Here is a 25332-nt window from a genome sequence, read left to right as displayed (position 1 = left end):
AATAGCTCTTTAGTAAAATTTTGTTTGGAAAGTTAAGCCGTATAATTCTTTTCTGAAAAAATTTCTAGAAATCCCTAATTAGATTTTTTTAAAAGAAAACTGTGTAAATTAGTACTACAGGGACAAATAACAAAGAAAAGAATGCATAAAAACATGTAACAAAATGAGTATAGCGCACCAGGCAACAACAATACAGATATTTAAAAAGTATTCAGAGGCAAAACCAACGTCTTTGACATACCAACATTTTGGATACAAAAGACAAATGAAATATAAAAAGAACCTTGAAAATGTAAACCAAAAAATAAGGCAAGTTATTAAGAGCATTCTAATACATTTTCAAAAGTTTATTTCCTTTTTTTTCCTATCTAATCAAATCCTTTGTCCTAGACCTTCCAAATTCTTGCATCTTCCTGAAGCTACATCATTCTTCATTACAAAAAAAATCAATTGGAGATGCACTTTTTCTATTATAAACACCTCTCTTTTAGTCTCTAATACCAAGAAATTTTGAGTTCTTAGAGAATTCGATATTTGGAATTAATCTCTGGGACAAACCAATGAAATTCTGATGTAAAGCAATTGGAGAGTCACCTTCCTGTCTCAGATGTACTACATTTTAGAAGGGTCACTTTCTAAAGTTTCAAATTAATGCTCTCATTTGTACAGCTGACATCTGCAAATATGGTAGACATGGAGATGTTATACAATATTGTCTTAATTTCAGTTCATGTTGTTTTGTGTTGCAAGAGACCATCCCAGCCCTAACTTTCCCAATCCACTTCTAGCAGTATGTGTGGAGATCAGCACATGTTGGTAGAACCTTACATCTGAAATGTATTGAGTCTAAGGCAACTCAGACTGCACAGCTGTCTACTCAAGAGTCCCATTAAACAGACTTTTAAAATTCCTGGAAGAAGGCATGATTTATTATCAGCAAATGGCCATGCTGGTTTTTTTAGTAACTGAATTTTAAGTGAGAATAAAATTATGTAAGATACACCTTGTTTGGATTTTTTAAAACTCTATTAAACTTAATTTTTAAATGACTGTGAATATGAAGGTTGGAATAATTAAATGTCAACCAGAAGTGATTAATGAACCCAGGAAAAAGGAGGAAACTGATCCTATTCTAAGAAGCACTTCACTTGACGGACAAACACTAGGAGAATAGAGTCATTACTGTACAACAAGAAAAAAGAGAGGTTGTCAAGAAATTGTGAGAGAAAATAGAATGAATTTGCAATTCTTTTTTTGAATTTGCAATTTTTAAGTGCATTTAATGCCCAGCAATTTCATTGCCTACCCTACATTTAAAATTGGGACACAATCCAGAAACTGAAGGGAATCAGATATTTGCTAAAATATGTTTGCCCTACACTATCTAACAATTGTACTGGCAACATTACTGTACATATTTCAACATGTTGATTTTATAGAGTAACTTTTGGAATTAGGCTTCTAATATATTACATTTTAATTAGGAAGATATTACCAGCCAAGTAACCAAAAGATTTAATTTTCAAAATGGTAAACCTTGAGTTGCTTGTTGCTCTTCGGTGAAAACTACATGGCATTATAACACCCCTGTCACCATTTATCATTTTAAATAATTTAATAAAAAATACCTAACTCAATATATTTTAAAGGAATAAAAAAAAATCCCTATGAGATGCTTTCTACTTTTTCATTTGAACCACAAAGAGATTAGAAGCAAAATACAATAAAAAAAAAAAAATTCCTCCAAACTATTTCTTCAAATTATCTGAATGACCATGTTCCTTCATTATAAGAGTCATTGCTGGGGATCCCTGGGTGGCGCAGCGGTTTGGCGCCTGCCTTTGGCCCAGGGCGCGATCCTGGAGGCCCGGGATCGAGTCCCGCGTCGGGCTCCCGGTGTATGGAGCCTGCTTCTCCCTCTGCCTGTGTCTCTGCCTCTCTCTCTCTCTCTGTATGACTATCATAAATAAATAATAAAAAAAAAGAGTCATTGCTTATTCTCTTCTCATAAAAACTGATCTGCAGCAGGACAATATACAGTTGACCCTTGAACAACATAGTTTAAACTGTATAGATCCACTTATACATGGGTTTTTTTGTTTTTTTTTCAATAAATACAGTACAGGACTACAAATGTGTTTTCTCTTCCTTATGATTTTCTTAACATTTTCTTTTCCCTAGCTTACTGTATTGTGATAATACAGTATACAATACATATCACACACAAAATATGTGTTAATCTACTATTTACATTATTGGTAAGAATTCTGGTCATATGACACACAAAATATGTGTTAATCTACTATTTACATTATTGGTAAGAATTCTGGTCAAAAGTAGGCTATTAGCAGTTAAGTTTTGGGGGAGTCAAAAGTTGTATGCAGATTTTTCACTGCATGGTGGGTCAGCACTCCTAACGCCTGCATTGTTCACAGGCCAACTATATTTTATTTGTATTTTTTCAAAATAATTAGAAACAACGAGTTCTTGATTCAAATGATTTTTCATTTAAGCATCACAGTCCTATTTAGTGAGAGGATTACGAACTTACATCATTGTCTGTTCTCTGTATATAAAATCCTAAAACTAGCCTTAAGACATAAATACTAAGTCCTCAAAACCCACTTTTCATTTCACATCTCAATGAATTGCTATCCACCTTTTTGTTGGTAGTCTTCTAGGACTGTCCTTTAGTGGAGGCCCTCCTACCTGGCATAAGATTCCTTCACTTTTTTTTTTTCCACCAATGCCTCAAATGGTCCATTTTTCTGCCTTCTTTATTTCCTCAAAGCCATGAGAGGACTATGCCATTTGACATGATCTCAGATCCTTCAATATAATGGAATAACAGGAATTAACAAATGTAAATTCTGAACTTAGTAAGTGTTAAACACTGAGCCAAGTGTTTATATTTTTTTCCACAATAATCTTCAGAAAACACTACAATCTTAGTTTTGCAAAAAAAAAAAAAAAAAAAATTGAGACTCAGTGTGGTTTAAATAATCCAAGATCACATAATTAGTAGAATTTGAAGTCAAGTTCATGCTCTTCTTCCTATATGTACTTTGCTGTTTCTGATTATGCACTAACATTTACATGTGGGAATCCGAGTCCCTCATTTAGGATGCAGAAATATGCCCATGAGAATAAAGCCAATAAATAAAGTATCCAAAAAAGATCCTATTCACTGACTTTTTTGTATGGAAAAGGAATTACATCTGCTAGAATTAGATTCAGCTGCATATGACAAACCCAAAATAACAATGGCTTAAATAAGATAGAAGTTGAAGCCTCTCTCATAGAAAATAAATCAAACAGGGTAATCCAGATTTAGTATGGCAATTCCACAAAGTCATCAAGGACTCAGACTCCTTTTAGCTGACTACTTCCTATTCTCTAGTGTATGATTCTCACCCCAAATGGCTGTCAGAGCTCCAGCCATTATAACTGCATTCCAGGAAGCAGGATGAAGGAATGGGGGTAGAGGGATGTGTTATCTCTCTTTTTAAAGGCTGTATCTCAAAGCACCACTCAATACTCCAATATCTTCCTACTAGATAGAACTTAGTCACACGCACTCACCTGGCTATAAAGGGGGCTGGGAAATGTGCTCTCTGGCTGGGCAGCAAGGTGCTCAACTAAAAACCAGAGTTTTATTATTACTGAAATGGAAGGTATTAATGAATATTCAGGGGAAACAAGGGGAAAAAAGGTTCCCTTTTTGAATACAGGACACTGGATTAGGTGATGAATTCTACCAATGGGGGTGTCACTGAATTTAAACAATCCACCATGTTCTAAAGTTCTTCCAGAGGTCAAATAACCAAATAGAGAACACAGGTGGATGGGAGAAAATGCAAATGTTGGTAAGTAATCAAATCTGAAAGGTGCTTCAATCATTAATCTAGGCCCAAGTACTTATATGAATTTACAACTATCCTCAAACATGTTTTAGTTACATTAGTATTTAAAAACACTATCAGAAAATTTGTACATCTGTAATTTGAATGTCAGTAGACTTCCTTAGTCCCTGATGCCATGCACAAGGCAGTCTTTTCTCTTTCATGATGAAGCATTTGAGAAAAACACATGCATTAACTTCAAAAGCACTGATACCCCAAAAAAGTTACTTTTTACAAAAGATTTTTGAGAAGACAGAAGTCACTTCACAGACAACAAATATCTTTGAAATTGTCTTTAAATATTTTTTTCCTTAATATTCCACTCATGGCATTTACCCTACCCTCCTCTCAGAAAACTTCCCAACTTCCCACAATAACTTTATATAATCCAACTGCACTCAGTGAGACAAAGCTTGCCAAATAATCCTCAAATAAAACTAGATCATGCGTTGTCCCTTAAACATGGTCTTGGGGCTTCTTGTCTCAGCATTTCCAACACATCCATGCATGCACACATTCACACATGCAACCCTGCGATTTCTTTAATTGTAAGGTGATGTAATTTCAACTAATCCAATCCATAATCAAGATAGTAAAGTTTTTCCTTAAATTTCATGTATTTCTGAAAAGTTAGTGGACAAATGAATTTCCCTATCTCCCTATGATCTTAAATACTAGACTAAACATTCCCTGCCTCTGCAAGCTCTCTTTATATGGTTCCATTCTATGCATATTAGTGTATTCAGTCATTCTTTATATTAGATTTCTAAGGATTGTGGCTCAAAATTTAATGTAGAAATAATGTCATATCAAAATATACATGATATAATAGTATTACTTATCATATCACATAATATTTGGATACTGGCAATATTATCAGCGCCCTTTTAACAAAATCAGAGGATCCTATTTAACAGACTGCATTTTTGTGGATTTAGGTCCACCTGATGATCCACCTGGGGACAGCCCAGTATTCTTACACTCTAGAGAGGCAAAATGTGTAACAGTAGACTTCAGAACCACAGTCTCTAGGTTGAGATCGCCATGTCAACATTTATAAACTGTGTGATATTGAGCAAGTTATTTCCTCCATGACTCAGTTTCTTTATCTGTAAAATGGGGATAATATTATTACCTACCTCTTGGAATTGTTCTGAAAATTAAATAAGTTAAGACATGAAAAACAATTTGGAATAATACCTAATACATATAACTATTAAACAAGTGTTCTCTATTGCTACTTCTCACTGTCTAACAAAAGTTTATTGTAGTAAATAATACATTAAAGCCATTTGGGGATATAAATCACCCACTAAAAGTAATAGCATACATGCATGTTTTAGAATAAATATTGAATCTGTATTTTAAAGAAATGGATCTGTAAAACGTAAACCACTGAATGGTATGAAAAAAAGTTCAACTACTGAAATAACCTCTGAACATTTGTTTATAAAAGGCCTGGCCTCACAAAATACCAGTACCAACTAAATTATTCTCTTAAATAAGTTTATAGCACACTGAACAAAAGGAACTTCAACTATTAAATATTTTTAAGTAAAAATAATATTTCGTGAAAAAAAATCCTAAAATTATGAAATATTTTTTAAAGAAATCATGGAAGTGGTAAGCAAACAGGCTTTATTAATTATGTACTTAGATTTGGGTCAACTTGATAAGAGGTAGGCATCATATTCACCTATCCAATCTTAAAATAAACTATTAATCTTGGAACTTTATTAAAATTATTAGGTTTATTTTTATTTTTTTAAGATTTTATTTATTTATTCATAGAGATACAGAAAGAGACAGAGAGACAGAGACATAGGCAGGGGGAGAAGCAGGCTCCATGCAACCTAGGGAGCCCGACATGGGACTCGATCCAGGGTCTCCAGGATCACGCCCTGGGCTGCAGGCGGTGCTAAACCACTGCGCCACCAGGGCTGCCCAGGTTTATTTTTAAATATTGTATTTTGGGGGAGATATATATGTATGTATACACACACACACACACACACAGTACTGCAATAATTGCTCTTTTTGTATATCAGTACACAGCACTAAAATAAGGATAAGAAGTAGATGCCAAGAAAGGAAATATAAGAGATGTCTTCCAGCAACAGAGTCATTAAAAGATAGTTTAAGATTTGATAGTTCTCTTAAAGTTATGGTCTACAACCTTATGCTTGAATATAAGTTAATAGCGTTTTGTTTTTAATGTGAATATAAAATCCACTATAAATTCCAAAAGAATTATCATAGTCCAAAGTTCTGCCCACTATATATTACTACTTGCACACAACTTTGCACAAAAGGACCTAAAATCTAACAAATGCACAACGATAATTTGGAGATTCTTTTTCCAAACTCTCTATATTGCTAAATTTTTCCACACAGGGTTCTACAGCTCTCAAGGTATACTAGGTGCATTTCTGCTTGACAAGCAACCTCTTGACTAAAAAGTAATAAATAAATAAATAAATAAATAAATAGCAAATGAGAATATAATAAAGAGAAAAAATATTTTTTTAAAGATTGTATTTATTTATTCATGAGAGAGAGAGAGAGAGAGAGGCAGAGACACAGGCAGAGGGAGAAGTAGGCTCCAGGCGGGAGCCGGACGTGGGACTCGATCCCGGGACTCCAGGATCATGCCCTGGGCTGAAGGTGGCACTAAACCGCTAAGCCACCCAGGCTGCCCGAGAAAAAATATTTTAAAAGCAAGCACACATTGAGAAAATTTCTTATGAGCTGCTCAGCTTTTGAAAGCAAAGAATTCTCTCTCAGAATTACATCAGATTGAAAAAAGCTGCCTGGCTTAAAAAGGAAGAACAGAAGAGAAAATTATCTTATCCTCCTTCAATAATGGGTGGCCCCCAAAAAGAATGAGGAACAAATTACATTATTATTTTTAAAAGCTCGTGGTATGTTATTTAAAACGTGACTAAGGTTATGGTCTACTGATATTTAGCTGTTAGGCATGACTCCAAGAAAAGGCTACTAATTAGTGGAAGAGTAACTCACACCCATGAACATCTGTTATGTGTTCATTAATTTCAACAAATCTCTAGACCAGCTACAAGTCTTAGTATTCAAAAGTACACAACAATCATCAAATTTAAGAACAAGATCAGGAAATAGGATTCTGTCTTACAGAAACCACTGAGAATTTACAAATACAAATTTGTAGTACATTAAAAAAACAAATCCAGAAGTAACTTATCCTAAATGTGATTAAAAGAGTTTACATTTGAGATTAGATATTAGCATTAGGGAGGCATTCCCTATAAGCTACCCAAAAGCAGCTACCTTGAATCATAATCAAGTGAAATTTATTTGTCAAATTACACAGTTTATTGAAATTAAAACAGTATAGGTGCTAAAGGAAGGTGTTCTGAAAACAAATCAGCATGGCCATAGAATATTTTCAATGGTATATTAAAAAAAAGATATAATATTTCAATGTGTTTCCTGCAGTGGAGACGGTTCAGATTCCAGATGATTGGTCATGGTTTTAGGAAGGAAATTACTTGTAGTAGAAAAAGGACAAGTTTCAGACTACAAGAGTTTGACCAAAACATGACACATCACAACTATTCCTTCATTTTAAGCTTTAGTTCAACAAGCAATATCCTAATTTGTAATTAGGCTGTCATTACTTTGTCAATAGGCAGACCTGGATATAAAGACTGATCCAAGGGGGATAGGCATAAGATCTAATCAAAATTGTTTTAGAGGGATCATATGAATTTTGATATATATGGGTGAGGCCTATTCTGAGACCTCTAGTGAAAGACCATTTAAGTCTAGATTTCCTGGTGGGTATCTTTCCTCCAAAATAAATAAAGCCTGCATGATTTAAAAGCCAGAGAAGAGGAAAGCATCCCAGAGGGGTAAGGAATTCCAATTCCAATAAATGCTATTTTTCATGAGATTTATGCTATTTTCTATCAAAAAACTCTTATACAGTGGTATGATTTGTGCTTTTATGTCCATCAGTGATCTGTGTGATCAAAAAGATTCCATTTTCTCACCTATATGTCACAAATGATAATGCTTACAAGCGAACTCCAGGACAGCACAGCTACAGAAATAAACATGTTCATACATATTATTCTTGTACATTTATAACTCAGAATTAAAAAGTAGAAACACAAATCTATTGATACAACTGACACCTAAAAAAAAAAAAAACAATAACAACAAGAGTTCAGAAACTACATATATTTATTTGAGAAAACAATCACAAGAGTATTTCACAGGTGAATTAGAGCTAGGTGTTCCTTTGGCAGCATTATAACATCACCAAAGCAAGAAAAAGCAATTCTTACCCTACAGGCTTAAAAATATCAGCAGGGACCAAAAAGTCCATCAGTGGGAGGAATGTCATTCCATCTTCAGTGTTGAATACAATTTATTTTTAATTTTCTTTCTCTAAATTTTCTTCCCAAAGAAGCTAACTATAAAAGGACCAAGGAGCTGGGATCATTTGTTGTTGTCATCTGGCAGGAAAACGAGGGACTCCTTCCAAAGATACCAAGTACCAGTGTGAACTAGCCCCCAAGATGGGAATATCACAATGAAAACAAAGGCAAGCAGCTTGGCACCAAGGCTGCACAAAGCTTCAAAATTAAAGGAAGAAAATTTAATTTTATGCAGGAAACAGAAAATTGAAGAGTCAAATGGTAGAGTTCAAGTGCCAAGAGAAAGGTGTTTTTAGCAGCAATACTCTGTGAAGAAAGGGGAAAACCAGGCCAACCAGAAAGGCAGCTGTTGCAACAGAGGATGTCTTAAATGCAAAGACCATTTATAGTCATTTCCCCTGCAGAAGCTTGGCCCTCTCCACCAAACCTGATTAAGAATAAGAAATCCTTGTTTCATTTGTCCTTTAATACTTCTGACTCAGAACCCTTGTCAAATGAGCTCTTTTGAACACATTTTGACTTTCAGGTTAAATGTTAAATAAATAATGTAATAGTCACCCTCTTCACATAGCAACTTTTCCTAGGCCAACAAAAACATGCCTAATCTTGCCCATAAAAAAAAAAAATAGATAGCACAGTCTATTCCAAATGCATGCAACAAAGAAGTAACATATTTAGTTGATATCACAACTTTGAAGAGGGAGACATTAAAAGACACAAAAACATATTACTGCAGAAAATTTCAATGTTGCTATTACCTGATTTTTGCTACATCTGTCATATGTATGCACCATATATGCATGCAAAGTATTTGATTAATGAAAAAAGTATCAAAAATGAGTGAAAGGAGAACATGCAGTTCTCCCTAAGACCATTAAGCTCACACTTCCACCACACTTTGGTCATCTGTGAAATAAAGGTATTGGGCTAAAATGTCACCTTGAGCTCCCTTGCGGTATCCACCTTTGATGATTCTAATATTCCAGTGACCCCAGGTCTATTGTGCCAGCCTTCTAATCTGTCTGCCAGATTTCCTCCATGTCTACAATCATTGCTCAAATGAAGCCAAACCATAAACTGCTACTAATCTAATGAATAGCTTTAAAAATACTCAAACATGCTACTACAGGGCTTTGGGGAAAGCAATTATTTTAAAGACAAAAATGTGAATTTTTTCAGTCCTCTTATTTAAGGAATTTAAAGTACTTCAACAGAGCTCTGCTGCCGTCACCGCCACAGCTACTGCCACCACCACCTGCACTGCAACTATGCTACCCTATACCACCATCTTCTTCCCTGTTCAAAGGCACTGCAAGGCCATGCATATGCTGCTGGCTGACCAGGGCCAGAGCTGAAAGGGGGAGGTGGTGACCATGGAGACTGGGATGAAGGACTCACTCAAGGCCTTCTGTCTGTATGGGCAGCTCCCCAAGTTCCAGGACAGAAACCTCACCCTGTACCAGTCCAATGCCATCCTAGGACACCTGGGCTACTCCCTTGGGCTTTACGGGAAGGGCCAGCAGGAGGCGGCCTTGCTGGATGTAGTGAATGATGTTGTAGAGGATCTCCGCTGCAAATACATCCTCCTCATCTACACTAACTATGAAGCAGGAAAGGAGGAGTATGTGAAGGCACTACCAGGTTACCTGAAGCCTTTTGAAACGCTGCTGTCCCAGAATGAGGGGGGCCACGGCTTCATCGTGGTCAACCAGATCTCCTTCACAGACTACAACCTGCTGGACTTGCTGCTGATTCAACAGGTCCTGGCCCACAGCTGCCTGGACTCCTTCCCCCTGCTCTCAGCCTATGTGGTATGCCTCAGTGCCAGACCCAAGCTCAAGGCATTCCTGGCCTCCCCCAGAGCATCAATGGCAACGGGAAGCAGTGAGAGCTTATGGAACCCTGGGTGGGAAGCTGGGGGGCTGCCTGACTTCCTTTCTCCTTGACCAGTAATATTTTCAAGTGAGAAAAAAATAAAGTACTTCAACAAACTCAGGTTGTGTCTGTATGTTAAGTGTTAACTGCCCTCCCTCTTTCAGTCAAGGGTGGACTGATTAACCCACTTACCCACCATAATAAGGAAGAAATGGAGTCAGAATATATGCCTGAACAGCTTGTATCCCTGATCTAAATTAGGGATGCAGTGTTCCTGAACAAAAAATCCCATTTTAACCCCAAAGAATCTCTCAAATGGTAAAACCATTACGATAAGGGTCTATGCTTTCACTTATAGGCCACCTTTACTTGAGGTATGGAAATATTTACAACAGTACTGTCATCAGCAAAAACTCACATAGTGCTTACTAGGTGCCAGACATTCTTCCAAGTGTTTATGAATATATCGATCCATTTAATCATCTCAACAACTCTACAGGTAGGTGCTATTATTACCCTGTTTCACGATTAGAAAAATGAACTACTGAGGCATATAATTAACTTGCCCCTGGTCACAGTACATAAGCAGCAGAGGTAGCATGCAATGCTGGTAGTTTGGCTTCAGAGCCCATGCTCTCAACCACTCCACCATATGCAAGTCAGGGTAAGGAGCACAAAAATACCCATCTCTTTCCACTGTTCAGTTTCCTTCTGCTACTTCGTTTGGCTGCATTTACAAAGCACTCAATACAGCTAAATGAACAAAATTTGTGCCTGGAACTGAAGATACTGACTTAAGGAAAAGCAAACATCCATGTACACACAGGAAAAGAAAATTAAAATACTTAGAATCTCATTTAGAATAACCTCATGAATTTATTTAATGATCTTGGTCCAGTTTTTATACATTTTGTTCTTCATATCTCCCTGCCTCCCTCTGTGTAATTCTTCACCTGAAGGAAAAAAAATGCAACAAATATAGACAAGAAATTTTTCTTTTTTCGTCCCCTAGTGCCAAGAACAGTGAAGTTCAGTCCTGCATCAAAAGGAATTATTTTCTGTAGAGTCATCAATTAATTACCATCACCAAAGTAAGTGTAAGCCTAGAATTTCTTTCATATTCAATTCTCATTTATACTGATGGCATCATTTTCAATATGATTTGTGAAATGAGATTCTTTGTTCAGAGTAGCTGAAACAGAATGGACACATACTCCAGTCTTATTAAACCAGTGCATGGCTCAACATAAGCATCATCTGGGAGACTTACTTTTAAAAATGATGCTGGGGCCTCACCTGAAGAGCCTAATTCAATTGGTCAGGGATAGGTCTGAGCATTAGTAGCTTTAAAAATTTCCCAGGTGACTGGAATGTGCAGCTACACTTGGCAGGCACCATTTAAATGCTACTGAGGGCTTGTCAAACTTTAATATGCCCACACATCACCTAAGGATCTTACTTAAAATGCAGATTCTAACTCAAAATTTCTAGGATTTGGCCTGAGATTGTAATTCTCCCATGCTCCCAGGCCATGCAGATACTGCTGGCCTATGGACCACACTTTGAGCATCAACCTTCCATTCCTCCATTAGTAACTTACTAGTATGAAAGGTGAAAAGGGGTAGAAGGGATATTACAATTTAAGGTAATTTGTATATTTTACTTCTATGTAAAAAGATAATTATTTTTAAAAAGTAACTTGAACCCACAAGAAATGATTATATAACACAGGGTTCCTGTGAACTAAGTGAACTTATATGCATGAAGCATGAGGGGCTGTTCCTAGCCCAGAATCAGTACTCAATAAGTATTATCTGTTTTATTACTATCTTATTCATAAATGAGCAGCAAATGATGACCACCCATATCAAAAACACTCATCGCTTGGGGCAGCCCCAGTGGCACAGCGGTTTGGTGCCGCCTGCAGCCCAGGGCATGATCCTGGAGACCTGGGATCAAGTCCCACGTCAGGCTCCCTGCATGGAGCCTGCTTCTCCCTCTGCCTGTGTCTCTGCCTCTCTCTCTCTCTCTCTCTCTCTCTCTGTCGCTCATGAATAAATATATAAAATCTTAAAAAAAAAAAACAACACTCATCGCAGATACATAACTTGTATTCTGGAAAAATATGGCTTCTACTTGTTCAGTCTTCATATTATGTAATTCTCTCTTATACTTAAGATTTGGTACAGAGATAAAACATTTGCTCTAGAGCTGAAATCTGCATTATTGATACCATGGTATCTGGGAGCAGCTTTAAAACACTTCAGTGAAGAAAAAGAAAAGAAAAAAAGCATAGGGAAACCAAATATAGTGAAATTTGGTATGTCAGTGCTTATTAACCTGTATACGGCGTGAACTGCTCTTCTTTCACCTTCTATGAATGCTCACATATCCTTCAAAATAATTTTTAAATGTTCTGTTTTTGGATCTCAGCTTCACCACTGATTAGCTCTGTGATGATGAACAAGTAACTTCCCTGACCCACAGTCTCCTCTTCAGAAGAGGATGCCATATTAATCACCATATTAATTACCTTATAAGGGTAACTACAGGGATTAAAGGAAACAGCATTAAAAATAAATAAATAAATAAATAAATAAATATCAAGCAGGTCACATCATAAAGATAAATTTAATTTAACCCAATAGATCAATTTAAAGAGGCGTAAAAAGAATGGCATTATGTTTCTAAAATGGAAACAAGCAGGGCTGTGAAGACAGAAGAGGGTGTGCCATCACCCTACCATCCTAGTGCTTTTCATTACCTCTTTCTTAACATTCTAGACCAGATTCCATCAGAAATAGCAAGAAGTATGGTGTGCCTGGCTGGCTCAGTTGGAGGAGTATGCAACTCTTGATCTCAGGGATGTGAGTTCAAGCCCCACGTTGGGTATAGACATTACTTAAATAAATAAGACTTAAAAAAAAAAGAAGAACAAGAACAAGAAAGAAAGGGCGAGCAACAAGTAGCATATAGTGAATTCTCCAGAATGCATATCCTGAGAGAAATGCATAAAAAGGTTTCCTTCCTGAAAACACAAATCCAGTAAGGATGACCTATAGACAGACACCACTTCTAACTGCTTCACTATTGCCCTGACTACAAGTAACATGGCTTTTCCTCCTACTCACTCCCTTCATTTATGAAAATCTCTGAACAGTAGCTGGGGATAGCAGTGCAGGAAGAAAGTAATGTCTTGAATACATGCCAAATAATCAAAAGCAAAATATCACTTCTGGTGCTATCTCCTCATAGGACAGAAGTTCAAATAAGAGCAGATGGTACCTTTATTACCTGTAATGTAATTACAACATGATTATACAATCATTTAAAAATATCCATTATTGAAGATAATTCCATGATTCCAGAAAGAAATCATTCATAAAACCTCAGAGCTGGAAACTTTGTACAGAAGTACACAATTTCATAAAACACAGTTTAGCATAAAAGTGAAAGGAAAATTATTAAAAATAGTGTACTAAAAACAACTTAAGCACATTTCCATTTTTTAAGAATATGTAGAAGCAATGTCATACTGAGTCTCACTTGTGTCCATTCCAATTGACTTGTAATCAAATACTGTAATTCAACGGGACTCAGAGGGACATGCCTCTTCTCCATAAGAAAAAATTCTACAATCTGGAACGTACTACAAATATGTTAGCCTCCTTCATTATTCAAGAAAGAGTAAAAATAGGTGAGTTCAGAAGTTGTATTTACTAGGGAAATCCTCAAAAGAAGCACTCTTGGGATGCCTGGGTACCTCAGTGTTTGAACATCTGCCTTTGGCTCAGGTCGTGATCTTGGGGTCTTGGGATCGAGTCCCACATTGGGCTCCCCACAAGAGAGCCTCTCTCCATCTGCCTCTCATGAATAAATAAATAATATCTTTTTTAAAAAGGCACTAAGTTAATCTTCTACTTCACAATTACACTCTTAGGATACAAATGAAAGCCATACTTAAAATGCATATTTCTTACATATTGCTCACGCAAATGGAATGCTTAGTCATTGATTATTTTACCTAGTCCTTTTTAAATACAGATTTACCTGATACTTTTTCCTATACTAATAACATTCAAATTATCTATGTGTACAGTAATAAACTCCAGGCATAATCATATCTTAGTACCAGTTTCCTTAAAAGGCAAGGCTTATTTCAGGCAAGGTCTAGGCCAAGGATTAAAATAAACATACATAGCAGAAAATTTTTAATATATATTTTGGTTTTTTTAGGCCATGAAATGCCTTACACTTCAATATGTATAAATTAATAAAAACAAGAATTGTCAATAAAATGCCCTAGTTGTACTGGCATCTAAGAATTAAAGTTATCTACTTTTTTTCTTCTATGTGTTAATGAACTCTTTTAAGAAACCACCAAATAAAGGTCATATTTGAAGTCTAAGGTTCACAGAAATGTCACAGGGGGAAATAAAGAAAGGAAAAGGAAATACGAACCCAAACTGATTCCAGCAGGGAAGAAATTTTCCCACATATAGAGGTATTAGCCATGAAGCAAGGGACAGCCAGAGGCCTCAGAATGAAATTGAAGCTCCCTGAATTTACAGACTCAGGGAATCAAGGCAGGGTGCTAAATCTTCCATTCCACCTGAGCCTGTAACTGCAATTGAGCTGCAGGACTTCTCAAAATCAGTCAAACCAGGTTCAGTTGGATAAGATGTGTGTTCAGTAATCATGTGAACAAATATATAAATTTACTTAATCAACTGCCTCAGAGAAGTATCAAAATTCTGAATGTGAATCATCACCCTTTCCTTTAAATAATTACAACATCACTTGAAAAGTGTAACTAGGCTAGTCCCAAGCATTTGTCATAGTACAGAAGAGTTATAAGTGGTAAATGAAAAATTCTGATCTCAAAATAATTTGCATTTGCATCTAAAATGTCACAATGAAACCACATAACTCCCTCCTCAAAATGTTTCATGTGACGTCTCCTTGAAGTGGCTTTCACTTTAGCTATGTGTGGCTTCCTTTATTTGCTTTAGTGACAAAAATACGAAAATGAATATAAAGCAGCAAAGTCTCTAAAACAAAGGCCAACAATATACACAATAGCTACTTTTTCATAGTTTTGATTACAGGAAAAACTCAAGGTCCAATAAAAATACTTTCTTTATGTAACTCACAGCATTTCTTCATATGTTTTATATTAGGTTGTCCTGTAACATCATGATTAAGTCATTAATCCCAAGTAAAGACTAGTTTACAATCTAGTCCCACTGTCTGTGAGCCCTGGATATACATTTCTAAAAAGGAAGCAGAAATGCATGTCCCACAAAAGTGCTAGATTTTTCTCTCACAGAAAAAGCCAATGATAATATACTAAAATGACTGCCAGCAGTAACAATATTTTATATGAAAATAAATCCCTAATAAAGTCTATTTTCTATCAACTCATTGATGCTACCTAATGAATTTGACTTTATGTGCAATTCAACATACTGTTATGGTGGTAAAAGCCCAGGATTTCCAGCCAACACTGTTGGAATCCAAATACTGGCTACACTACTTACCTCCTGTATGACCTTCAAAAGGTACTGCATCTCTCCTAGCCTTAGAGCGACTGGAAGGATAAAACTATATAATGCATGTGCAGGGCATATACATTAATATTATTAACATTTTTAGAATAGAAATCTCAAAAATATATAAAGGCATTTGATTATTTATTTATTTTGAGGAAGATCCTATGAAGAAGAAGTGAAGTACCTGACAAGTTAAAGTATTCTCTTCAAAAATAATTGCAATGTAATATATGACAAACCATATGCCAGCAATAAGTATACCAACTCTCTAATTATTATGTCTGGAGAATTCAATCTTCTACTGCCTAAAATGACAAAAACTTAAAATAAATCTCAGGGTTGGCAAAAGCATTGGACATTTAAAAAAAAATTATCATTCCAAAGTACGGTCATAGAAAAATACACTAATTAGGTAAGGAAAAGATCAAGGACAAGCAATTGTTCAAGCACTCCCCTTTTTTTTTGTACAGAAGCCATAAGCTTTTTATTAACACAAGTGGGACTTTCTCCCATGTTATGTATCCAGAACCTTAAATAAAGATTTGTAAACTTATTCATCTAAATTGGCCTCAAAAATGCATTTGGTTGCCAGTTTTAAGTAGAAGGCCTAGAAAAATCTAATAAGGACAAAAACTTGGGCAAATAACTAAACAGAAGAAGTAAAAGAATCCAGATGTTTTTTAAATAAAAGATCTAAGAAGGCTAGAACCAGAGGACAAGATAAGCAAGATTTAAATCAGACTAAGGTATTCCTTTAAAGGTTGTGCTTAGAATTGTATAAAGCAACTACAAAATCCAGAGTGAAGGAGACTTTGGCTTAATAGATTTGTATGAACATGCCTGGGGAGGAGGATGAACAGGTCAGGTATTCCATTCAGTTGAGAGTACTAGGAAAAAATAATCCAACTTGAACTACATTAATAAAAAGTATATTAGAGAGGGAGAAAAAGAAGTACTAACATCATTATGCCTTTGTGATGAACAGGTATATCTCTTCCAGTCAATTTGCTAAAGGGGAGGGGAGACTATGATTAATTATGTGCCAGGCATCATGCTAAGCACAGGGGAGATGAAGCTGATAAAGCCTTGTCCTGGATAATTTAACAAAGAGAAAATTTTGTTGTGAATGTTTATGATATATTGTATATACAAAATATAAGAAATATGGCACACAGCTGTGCCTGGGGATATCAGAAAAGTTTTATACAGAAGAAGGACAGGATAATGAGCAAGAGTGTTCCGTACTGGGGTTAAGCAAATACAAAGCTATGGAAAGTATCACTGGAATTTTTAAGTAGTTCAGTTTAGTTCAATCAACTTTATATAGACCAAACACGCATTCAGAATACACATATAAATAAAAATGTTCTATCTGCTCTCAAGAACTTGTATTTTAATAAACCACAGAGACCTAAATGTGACAAATGCTGTATTAAAGATATTTTCAAAATTCATGCAATAGGGGTCAAATTCCATAATATATAAAGAGTTCCTACAAACCAGTAAGAAAAAGATCACCAATCAAATATGAAATTAGCATAGTCAGATGTTCATTTTCATTTTTTTCAGATGTTCATATTTAAATGATTCCTCTAGTGAAAATATGGGAAAATTAAAAGAAGAGACAAGTTTGAAAGCATAAAGATTAACATTGGGAGGCTACTGCAACACTAGGTGAAATATTTAGAAGACCGGAACTGAATGACAGGTTTATTTAACTGGATGGATAGCGATAACATCAACCAGGCTAGGAAACGCAGAAGAAACACCCCACTTTATTTTCACCATACCCATTCACAGCAACTGTTCTGTATAGAGTTTGAGAGAAAGCTCCACAGAGAAAAGACTAGGTTACAAATATAGATGTGTTACTCATCAGCCTATATAAGCAGTAGTCAATCCTATGTGTGTAACAAGATGAAATTGTCTAGAAGAACTTGTAAAAAAAGAAAAGGAACATCAACATTTAGGATTCAGTCGAGAGGAGCTGGCAAACAAGTCAAAGAGGAAATCTATGAAAGCCAATGAAGAAAGCATTTTAAGAGGAAAGACGAGGCCCATTATGTCACATATCACAGAAGCCAACAACTGGACAGTCATTGGTGACCTTTGCCAGTCTCAGAGGCAGAGGATCTCAAGCTGAAGTGGATTTGACAATGGGTAGGAGATGGGGAATACTTTAATGCAGGTTACTTCAAGAAGCAAAAGCTTTGATTTCAAAGGAGCTGTCCAACAATTAAAAAAAAAAAAAAAACCCTACAATGTCTAATATGTATTAAGGGCTCTTTTTGAGCAGGCAGTAAGCCAGGCATTTCAACTATAATTCCTCTCACAGTAACAATAACCTTGCAAAGTTAATACTATGATTTCCACTTTTCAGTAAGAAAAATGGGTTCAGGGTGTTTGTTACATGGTTTCCCCATAGACATACAGCTGGCACACAGAGAAAACAGGATTTAAACGCAGGTTTTGTCAAACTGTAAGCTGTTCTTTCCACACTCTGATGCTGCCTCTTCATTGCTGTAAATATCCTGGGACAGGTGGGGTCAGTGGGGGTGATTAACCACTTAATAGGAAGGTTGGTGTTTTTTGTTTTGGGTGTTTTGTTTTGTTTTGTTTTTTTGGAAGATAGTTGAACTAGTGTACTTTTAAAGCCTCTTCCACCTTCTACAACCCAGGATACACCTTGCTCACAGGTGAACTATAAAAGCTACAGAATTCCACATATAAAGACTCATCACTCCTTCTGTAGTTCCTTTTATACCATCCTCATTTACAAATAAGCCCATGTCCTATCATTGTGCTTATATATAATACATACAGGAAAAAAAGTTTCCATGTGTTTCTGTCACAAATGAAAATACAATCTATGAAGATAGTTAATCACTCCCTTCCCCACACTCCACAGCATGTTGCATCTTCTGCTATTAAAATAATTACCACTTACATTCTCATTTGCTACACACACACACACACACACACACACACACTGGATAGCAACCTTCAGAGACCACCTACTTTATTTTAAACCCCAACACACAGCAGAGAGCCAGGCAAGTAATAATACATGCATGGACAGGATAGAAGAATGGATGGGTAGATGAGTGGCCTGATAAGTGAAGGAAATATTAGTTTTTCAACAGCCATTTTATACTCAATAATTGATTATTTAATCTATTTTCCAACTGTGATATTACAATTAAATCACATTTGAGGGGAACAGATAGAAAGTTGAGTGACACAAGAAGATGGGATATGAATTCTTCAAAAAGACACATGAAAGTTTACTCTCAGAAAGACTCCTGAAATGCAGATTTTTTTTCTTGAATTCAATACTATCCAAAGGCCAAGAAAAATTTAGTCAATTCATCAAAGTATTTTTTAAAGATCAGTTACTTATGAAACTTCTTTCAAAGGTGGCCACACTCATCCTAAATAACTACTCATGGAATTTTGGGCATGACCCCTGGGAGATGTTCGAGGAGAAAAGGCTGCACAGAGTACTCTGAAATCACCCCAGAGGTGTTTTCTCTATGGGTTTCAAGATCTACCCATCTACAGATCTGGCTAGTAAAGGTATACTCTCTAACTGCACCTTTCTGTCAAGATGCACAGGATATTCACTTGCACAAAACACAAGCATGCATGAATCCAAATTCTAGTAAACTCTCCTCAAAAATGTTCATTGGAATACATCAATCATTGCCACAGATTACAATGATGTATCACTTCCACTGTGATTAAAAGGTCCATCAGAAAAAAAAAAAAAGGTCCATCAGAAGACCAAGAAGATTGCAGGTTATGCAAGATGCCCACCATGACATCTGCAGCTCCATCCTTTCCTCTCCTGCATGAAGAAACACATCAGAATGTAAGTAAAAGTCATATTTTGAGGCCAAATGTTAATCCACCCCAGTTTATATAGAGATATTTTTAAATAAGTCATTTGCAAACTTCTGTATGTTGTTTTCAGTAGCTGTTAATACCTCACAGCTGAGCGTAACACAGAAATGTGTTGTGACACCATAGTTGGGAGGCACTGGCCCCTTTTAGGCCTCAGTGAAACTTAAACTAGTTATCAAATTACAATAGAAATCACTGGATTAGCCAAACTCGATGGCCTTAGGAGCTGTTTATCAACAACCTTCCAAGACTGGGTGGCTGGCAGAGGAGGCAGGTTTGGCTTTAGACGAGTGGGGTGCAGAGCTGCCTCCATGGTATGATTTGAAAAATAAACAAGGGACTTGGCCTGTCCTCAGTTACCATGCTAATATCGTCATGGTGTCATGTTATCATGCTGTCTTTATTACCTGTACTACCAATACTACCAATAAAAGCAAGTAAAATGAAAGCAACACCTCCAGAAAGTCACTATTAAAATGCATCTGCTATTCAGGTTTTCTGGAAAGCTCTACATATAGAGCAAGGTAGGTATTTGTTGCCTCAGAGCTGCAGTAGCAGGAGTTGATAAATGGGATTGAAGGGAAGTTCAACAGGAAGGGCAGAAGGAGTAAGAGCATCATGACAGTGTCAATCCTCACCCAGCCAAGGGACATCATGGGATAGATACTAGGCTGGGCCTACGAGTAAAGAACTTGAGTTTCAAAAAGTTTAAGGGTCAGCATAAGGACACAGAAAGCCAAAGCAAAGTGCTTTGGAAAGCAAGCTCAAAAGTGCTGGAGGTTCAATAAAAGATTAGCCAAGATGTACTTTTACTCATTTCTCCGTTTTCCAAAGACCTCAACAAACCTACATGGTTTTAAAGGAAGGGTACAGGGCCAAGGAAGAAACCAGAAATGCCATGTGGGGAGTGGCTAGAACACATAAGAACATGAAAGCTGTCTTTAATATCAAATAAGCTCTCTTGTGAAAGACAGATAAGGCCTATTTTATGGAACTTTGTAATAGTCATAGAAATAATGACTGTGTACCCCAGAGCATTAGACTGATGTCAACCCCAAGTAAACACTCTGGCAAGCAGAAATGGCCAGGTGAGAGCAGGTCTTAGTAAGTAGGGAGCTCCTGCTCACTAGATGTGTTCATGAAACAGTGGGGTTACTGTCCATCACAGAGGCTGCACAGGACATTCCACATTGAGGATGGCCTGAGCTGGATCACTGCTGCACCTTTCAATTCTATGAGTTTGGTTGGTTTGTTTTGCTTTGATTCAGACACAGTGAGTGCAAGAGAGAAAAGGTTTCCTGCTCATCTCACAATCCCTCTCACTAGTACAGAATCAGGGAAATGGCTCCAGGCCAGATGAGGAGTTGATTTCCAAGATCTCTTCCAGCTTCAAAATTTCTCAATTTTAGGTTTGTCACACTTACAACCCAAATAAATGAGAATCGTTTATTCTCTCCATTCAAAAGATCCCCCATAATCCATACCACATCCCTCATAATCCATGCCAGTGTTAAATGTCCATGACTCATTTAAAAAAATTTTTTTAAAGTCACCTAATCCCAGATGCTTCCAAGTAGTGTATTCTCTTCTTCAGGTGATAGTGGTGCTAGAAAATGTATGAGTGTGATCCACTGGAGAAAGAGACTTTTTAATACCTAAAAACTATAAATTACCACTCAACCTTTTCTTATTCAGACTGAATAACCTTTCAGTTCCTGTCACAATTTCTTTTTATTTTTATTTATTTATGATAGTCACACACAGAGAGAGAGAGAGAGAGGCAGAGACACAGGCAGAGGGAGAAGCAGGCTCCATGCACCGGGAGCCCGATGTGGGATTCGATCCCGGGTCTCCAGGATCGCGCCCTGGGCCAAAGACAGGCGCTAAACCGCTGCGCCACCCAGGGATCCCTCCTGTCACAATTTTAAGTTCTCTAATCACTTGGGAAAGGGGGAGGAAGATTTTGTTGGTTTTTTTTTTTCCTTTTCCTTTTCCTTTTTTAAGATACTGTAAGTTTTCTACACCTATTTCTGAAAGTCCATGTGAATGAGACAGAATATTCTAGCAGAATTCTGACCAGAGGTGAAGGCAACAGCGAGATCCCTCCTGACTGCTGAATGCAAATTGGCAGAAGTTGACAAAGATGTGATTTTATGTGGGAAACTAGTTTCCCTAGCCTTCAACTCCTTCAAGGAAAAGTATTTTTGCATTAGGGAGACAGATAAAATCGTAGCCCATAAATGGGAGCTTGGAAGTCCCGGCAACCTGCTCTAGTGGCGAGGCATGTAAGTTCGGGCTAGCAGACCAGTGGTCCTTTGTAAGAACCAAGTTGACAGCAAGTGCCTCACCATACTTCCTCCCAGTTGATGTGGATTCCAGGGCTGAACTTTTATAAAAAGATTCAGCACACAAACGTGCCATCAGGAGAGCTGACTCACAAGCTGGCTGTACTCACGTGATGTGCCTGAAAGATTTTTTATTAGTATTATACAGACATCCCTTATCTAGGCCTGCAGTATGTTCTACATCTCTGTTCTGATTCCTAAATGTATTAACTTTTATTCATTCACGTTTGTGTATTTTTCTAAGCAAGCAATTTTTCTTAGCCATTATATTTAATTCTGAAGTCTAATCTGGGCCTCCCAGAGGCTTGTCATAGTGGTTCTCCTTCAACTTGGCATCATCACCAGTCCTCCTGAAGAAAAACAAACAAAAAGTCACCTACCTTTGAGAAACTCAACCTATACCCCTTTGACTGACAATGACCCACTGAAAATCAAGCACACCCTGGGTAAGCCACTCCCAACAGTTATGCTTCTGCAGGCTGTCTACTAGGCAAAAAATATATAACCTCAATTAACAAAAGAAAGTATTTCAAAAACTCAGGTGAAAAAAACCCTTCTACGTGATTGGCACTTATGAATCAAGAAACTCACCAAAAGTTTGTGAGCTGATTTAGGATTCACAAAGTTTCAAAACAGAAAAGAACCCTATAATTTAAAAACTTAAATCCCCCTTACTTCTTATCTGTTATTTTGTTCATTTATCAACCACATATCAAAGGTCTATTCTACAGGAGGCATTGTACTAGGGTTAATTATACAAAGATAAATGAAGCCAGGCCCTACTCTTCTGCTCCTTCTGGGAAGGAGGCAGATAGGTAAACAAATCTTCACAGAGCATGCTCTATTCAAGGTGTCTTCCATGAAAATAAAGAGGTTGAGTCCCTTTACTTCAATTGAAGATATCAGGAGATGTCGGTCCCAGAAAAGGTGACATATGAACCAAGGCTTGAATGATGAGAATTAAATGATGGCAAGTGTTACCATGACAATAATCAAACCCACACAAAGAAGGTATGCATGTACTTTATTAGCATTAAATATGCAGAGCAGACCAACAATGCCAGGTGTGATGAAAAAAATTTTAATTCCTTTGTAAAAAGCAAAATAATATTAATAACAACACAAACTTGGAAGTCCTGACTCAGGTTCCATCATTGTAAGAGAATATATTGTGCTTTTAATTTAATTTGATAAAATGGCACAGCTTACAGGATGTTTAAAAACAAATGTCAACGAATGGCTTAAAGCCCACTTAGGAGAATATAAGGAGTCAGCAGAGTTGGTGCCACATTTTTTTAACTTCTCATAGCTCGTGTTATCTTCCCACTGGATAGAATCCAATGACATTTTGGGGGCCAGGGGAGGGCAGGAGGAGGGCAGGAGGTTATGCTGAAGAAGGCTGCATTTCTGAATTACAAAAACATTACAGAAAATGATAAATTGAGACGTAAACAAAGAAGAGGGTTTTTTTCCTGGTTCTGGTTTTGTTTTTTCATGGAATTTGCCAAGTCATTTTCTCTTCAAGTTCAAATCTAAATAATTTTAAATATATATATCACCCAATACATCCAACCCTGAGTGATTAACATATCTTTTCTTACCTGTCAAAAATTGATCAGTTTATGGGGAAATATAACAAAAATTGAAAGAAAGCTTTCAAGCTTAAGCTAGTATGCTACGGTGAAAAGGATTTAGCCTTTTAAACTCAACGAGCATAATGCCAGTCCAAATGACCAAACAACAAAACTGCCCTCAATCTAATTATATCACCTTATTAATACCTCCCTCTCATACTATATTCCCTGATACGGCTGGAGAAGGAAGCATTCCAATTAATCATATAGTCATCGTACAGAACCATTTACAAAGGATCAGAACTTAATAAAATGAACTCAAAATAAATATATAATTTGTCTCCATTTATTGCTTCGGGAGGCATACTTGAGAACTGTGCAATGTCCAAAGTCATTTGACAAGAACTGATGCAGTGCATAAGAAGTAGGGTACTGAGCTAGGCACCACTCGTTCAATGATCATAGTTTTCAAACTAAAACTCTGATATACATATTAACAAAAACTTTATGTACCTTCTATGCTTATGCAGCATCCTAGGCAGCACAGTTTAGACACTAACATAACTAGAATCTCCAAAACATTCAAATGCTACATAGGGGTAACTGAACATTTTAAAATTTTTTTTTAATTTTTATTTATTTATGATAGAGAGAGAAAGGCAGAGACAGAGACATAGGCAGAGGGAGAAGCAGGCTCCATGCACCGGGAGCCCAACATGGGATTCGATCCCGGGTCTCCAGGATCGCGCCCTGGGCCAAAGGTAGGCGCTAAACCGCTGCGCCACCCAGGGATCCCCGGTAACTGAACATTTTAAATCAGGAATAGCAGCTCTTCCCCCCAAAAAATGAAAAAAATAAATAAAGTGGATCTAGATAGTTACTATATGCAGAGACTCTAAGTCTTATTAGAACCTTAGAGCTGATGGGGTTTTTTTTTTAATTTAGCTCCATATAAATAAAACTCTCAAAATCAATCATCATTCTTCTGGTTTTATAACTGTAGAAAGGTTCCTCAAACTGATAAACACTGTAAGGTGGTAGGTATGTCATAATCTGGAGGCAGCTATTAACAAAAATCACCAGTATCTATTTGTTCATTTTGCTATCTGCAGACATTAGCAGAATTTTGAGTTCCAAGAGTTCATAGAAAGTCAGATAGATGGGATGCCTGGGTGGCTCAGCGGTTGAGTGCCTGCCTTCAGCCCAGGGCGTGATTCTGGAATCCCGTATCGAGTCCCACATCGGGCTCCCTGCATGGAGCCTGTTTCTCTCTCTCTGCCTATGTCTCTGCCTCTCTCTCTCTCTCTCTCTCTCTGTGTGTGTGTGTGTGTCTCTCATGAATAAATAAATAAAATCTTTAAAAAAAAGAAAGTCAGATAGACCATCATACTTTGCTGTGAGGCAAAAGCATGGATCAAGGAAATAATAAGATAAAGAGAAAAGACCAATCTATGACGGTCTTATAAAGAATATATCCAATTCCAAAAAATGCAGTATTTTAATAACTGATTACTGCTTCCTAAGTTTTTTTTTTTTAATTTCAAGGTTTTAGTTACTGCAAGTATATTTGTGAAATGCATTTGAGATCCCAGCCATAGTCTGGGTCCTCTGACAGTCCATCTGATTTAAGCCATGATTCAGATCACCTAACCATAGAGGAATATGAAATATTTATTTGACTTCTTATATAGAATATAACTGATGGCTTATCAATTATATAGCCTCTGTGAAAACAGAAGATGGGAACATGGTAAAAATAA

The 25332-nt window shown here is 36.7% G+C and overlaps 1 protein-coding gene and 1 pseudogene across 8 annotated transcripts in view; one reads left to right on the top strand and one right to left on the bottom strand.

Moving 5' to 3' along the window:
• Positions 1-25332, bottom strand: part of PPP3CA (protein phosphatase 3 catalytic subunit alpha) — a 309334-nt gene that overhangs the window by 276219 nt on the left and 7783 nt on the right. The window lies entirely within an intron of this gene.
• Positions 5659-12632, top strand: LOC140598585 (glutathione S-transferase P pseudogene; annotated as a pseudogene).

Source organism: Vulpes vulpes, chromosome 4 (assembly GCF_048418805.1).
Source record: "Vulpes vulpes isolate BD-2025 chromosome 4, VulVul3, whole genome shotgun sequence".
Classification (NCBI taxonomy): domain Eukaryota; kingdom Metazoa; phylum Chordata; class Mammalia; order Carnivora; family Canidae; genus Vulpes; species Vulpes vulpes.
The sequence above is the reverse complement of the archived record's forward strand: the minus strand, read 5'-3'. Positions and strand labels throughout refer to the sequence as shown.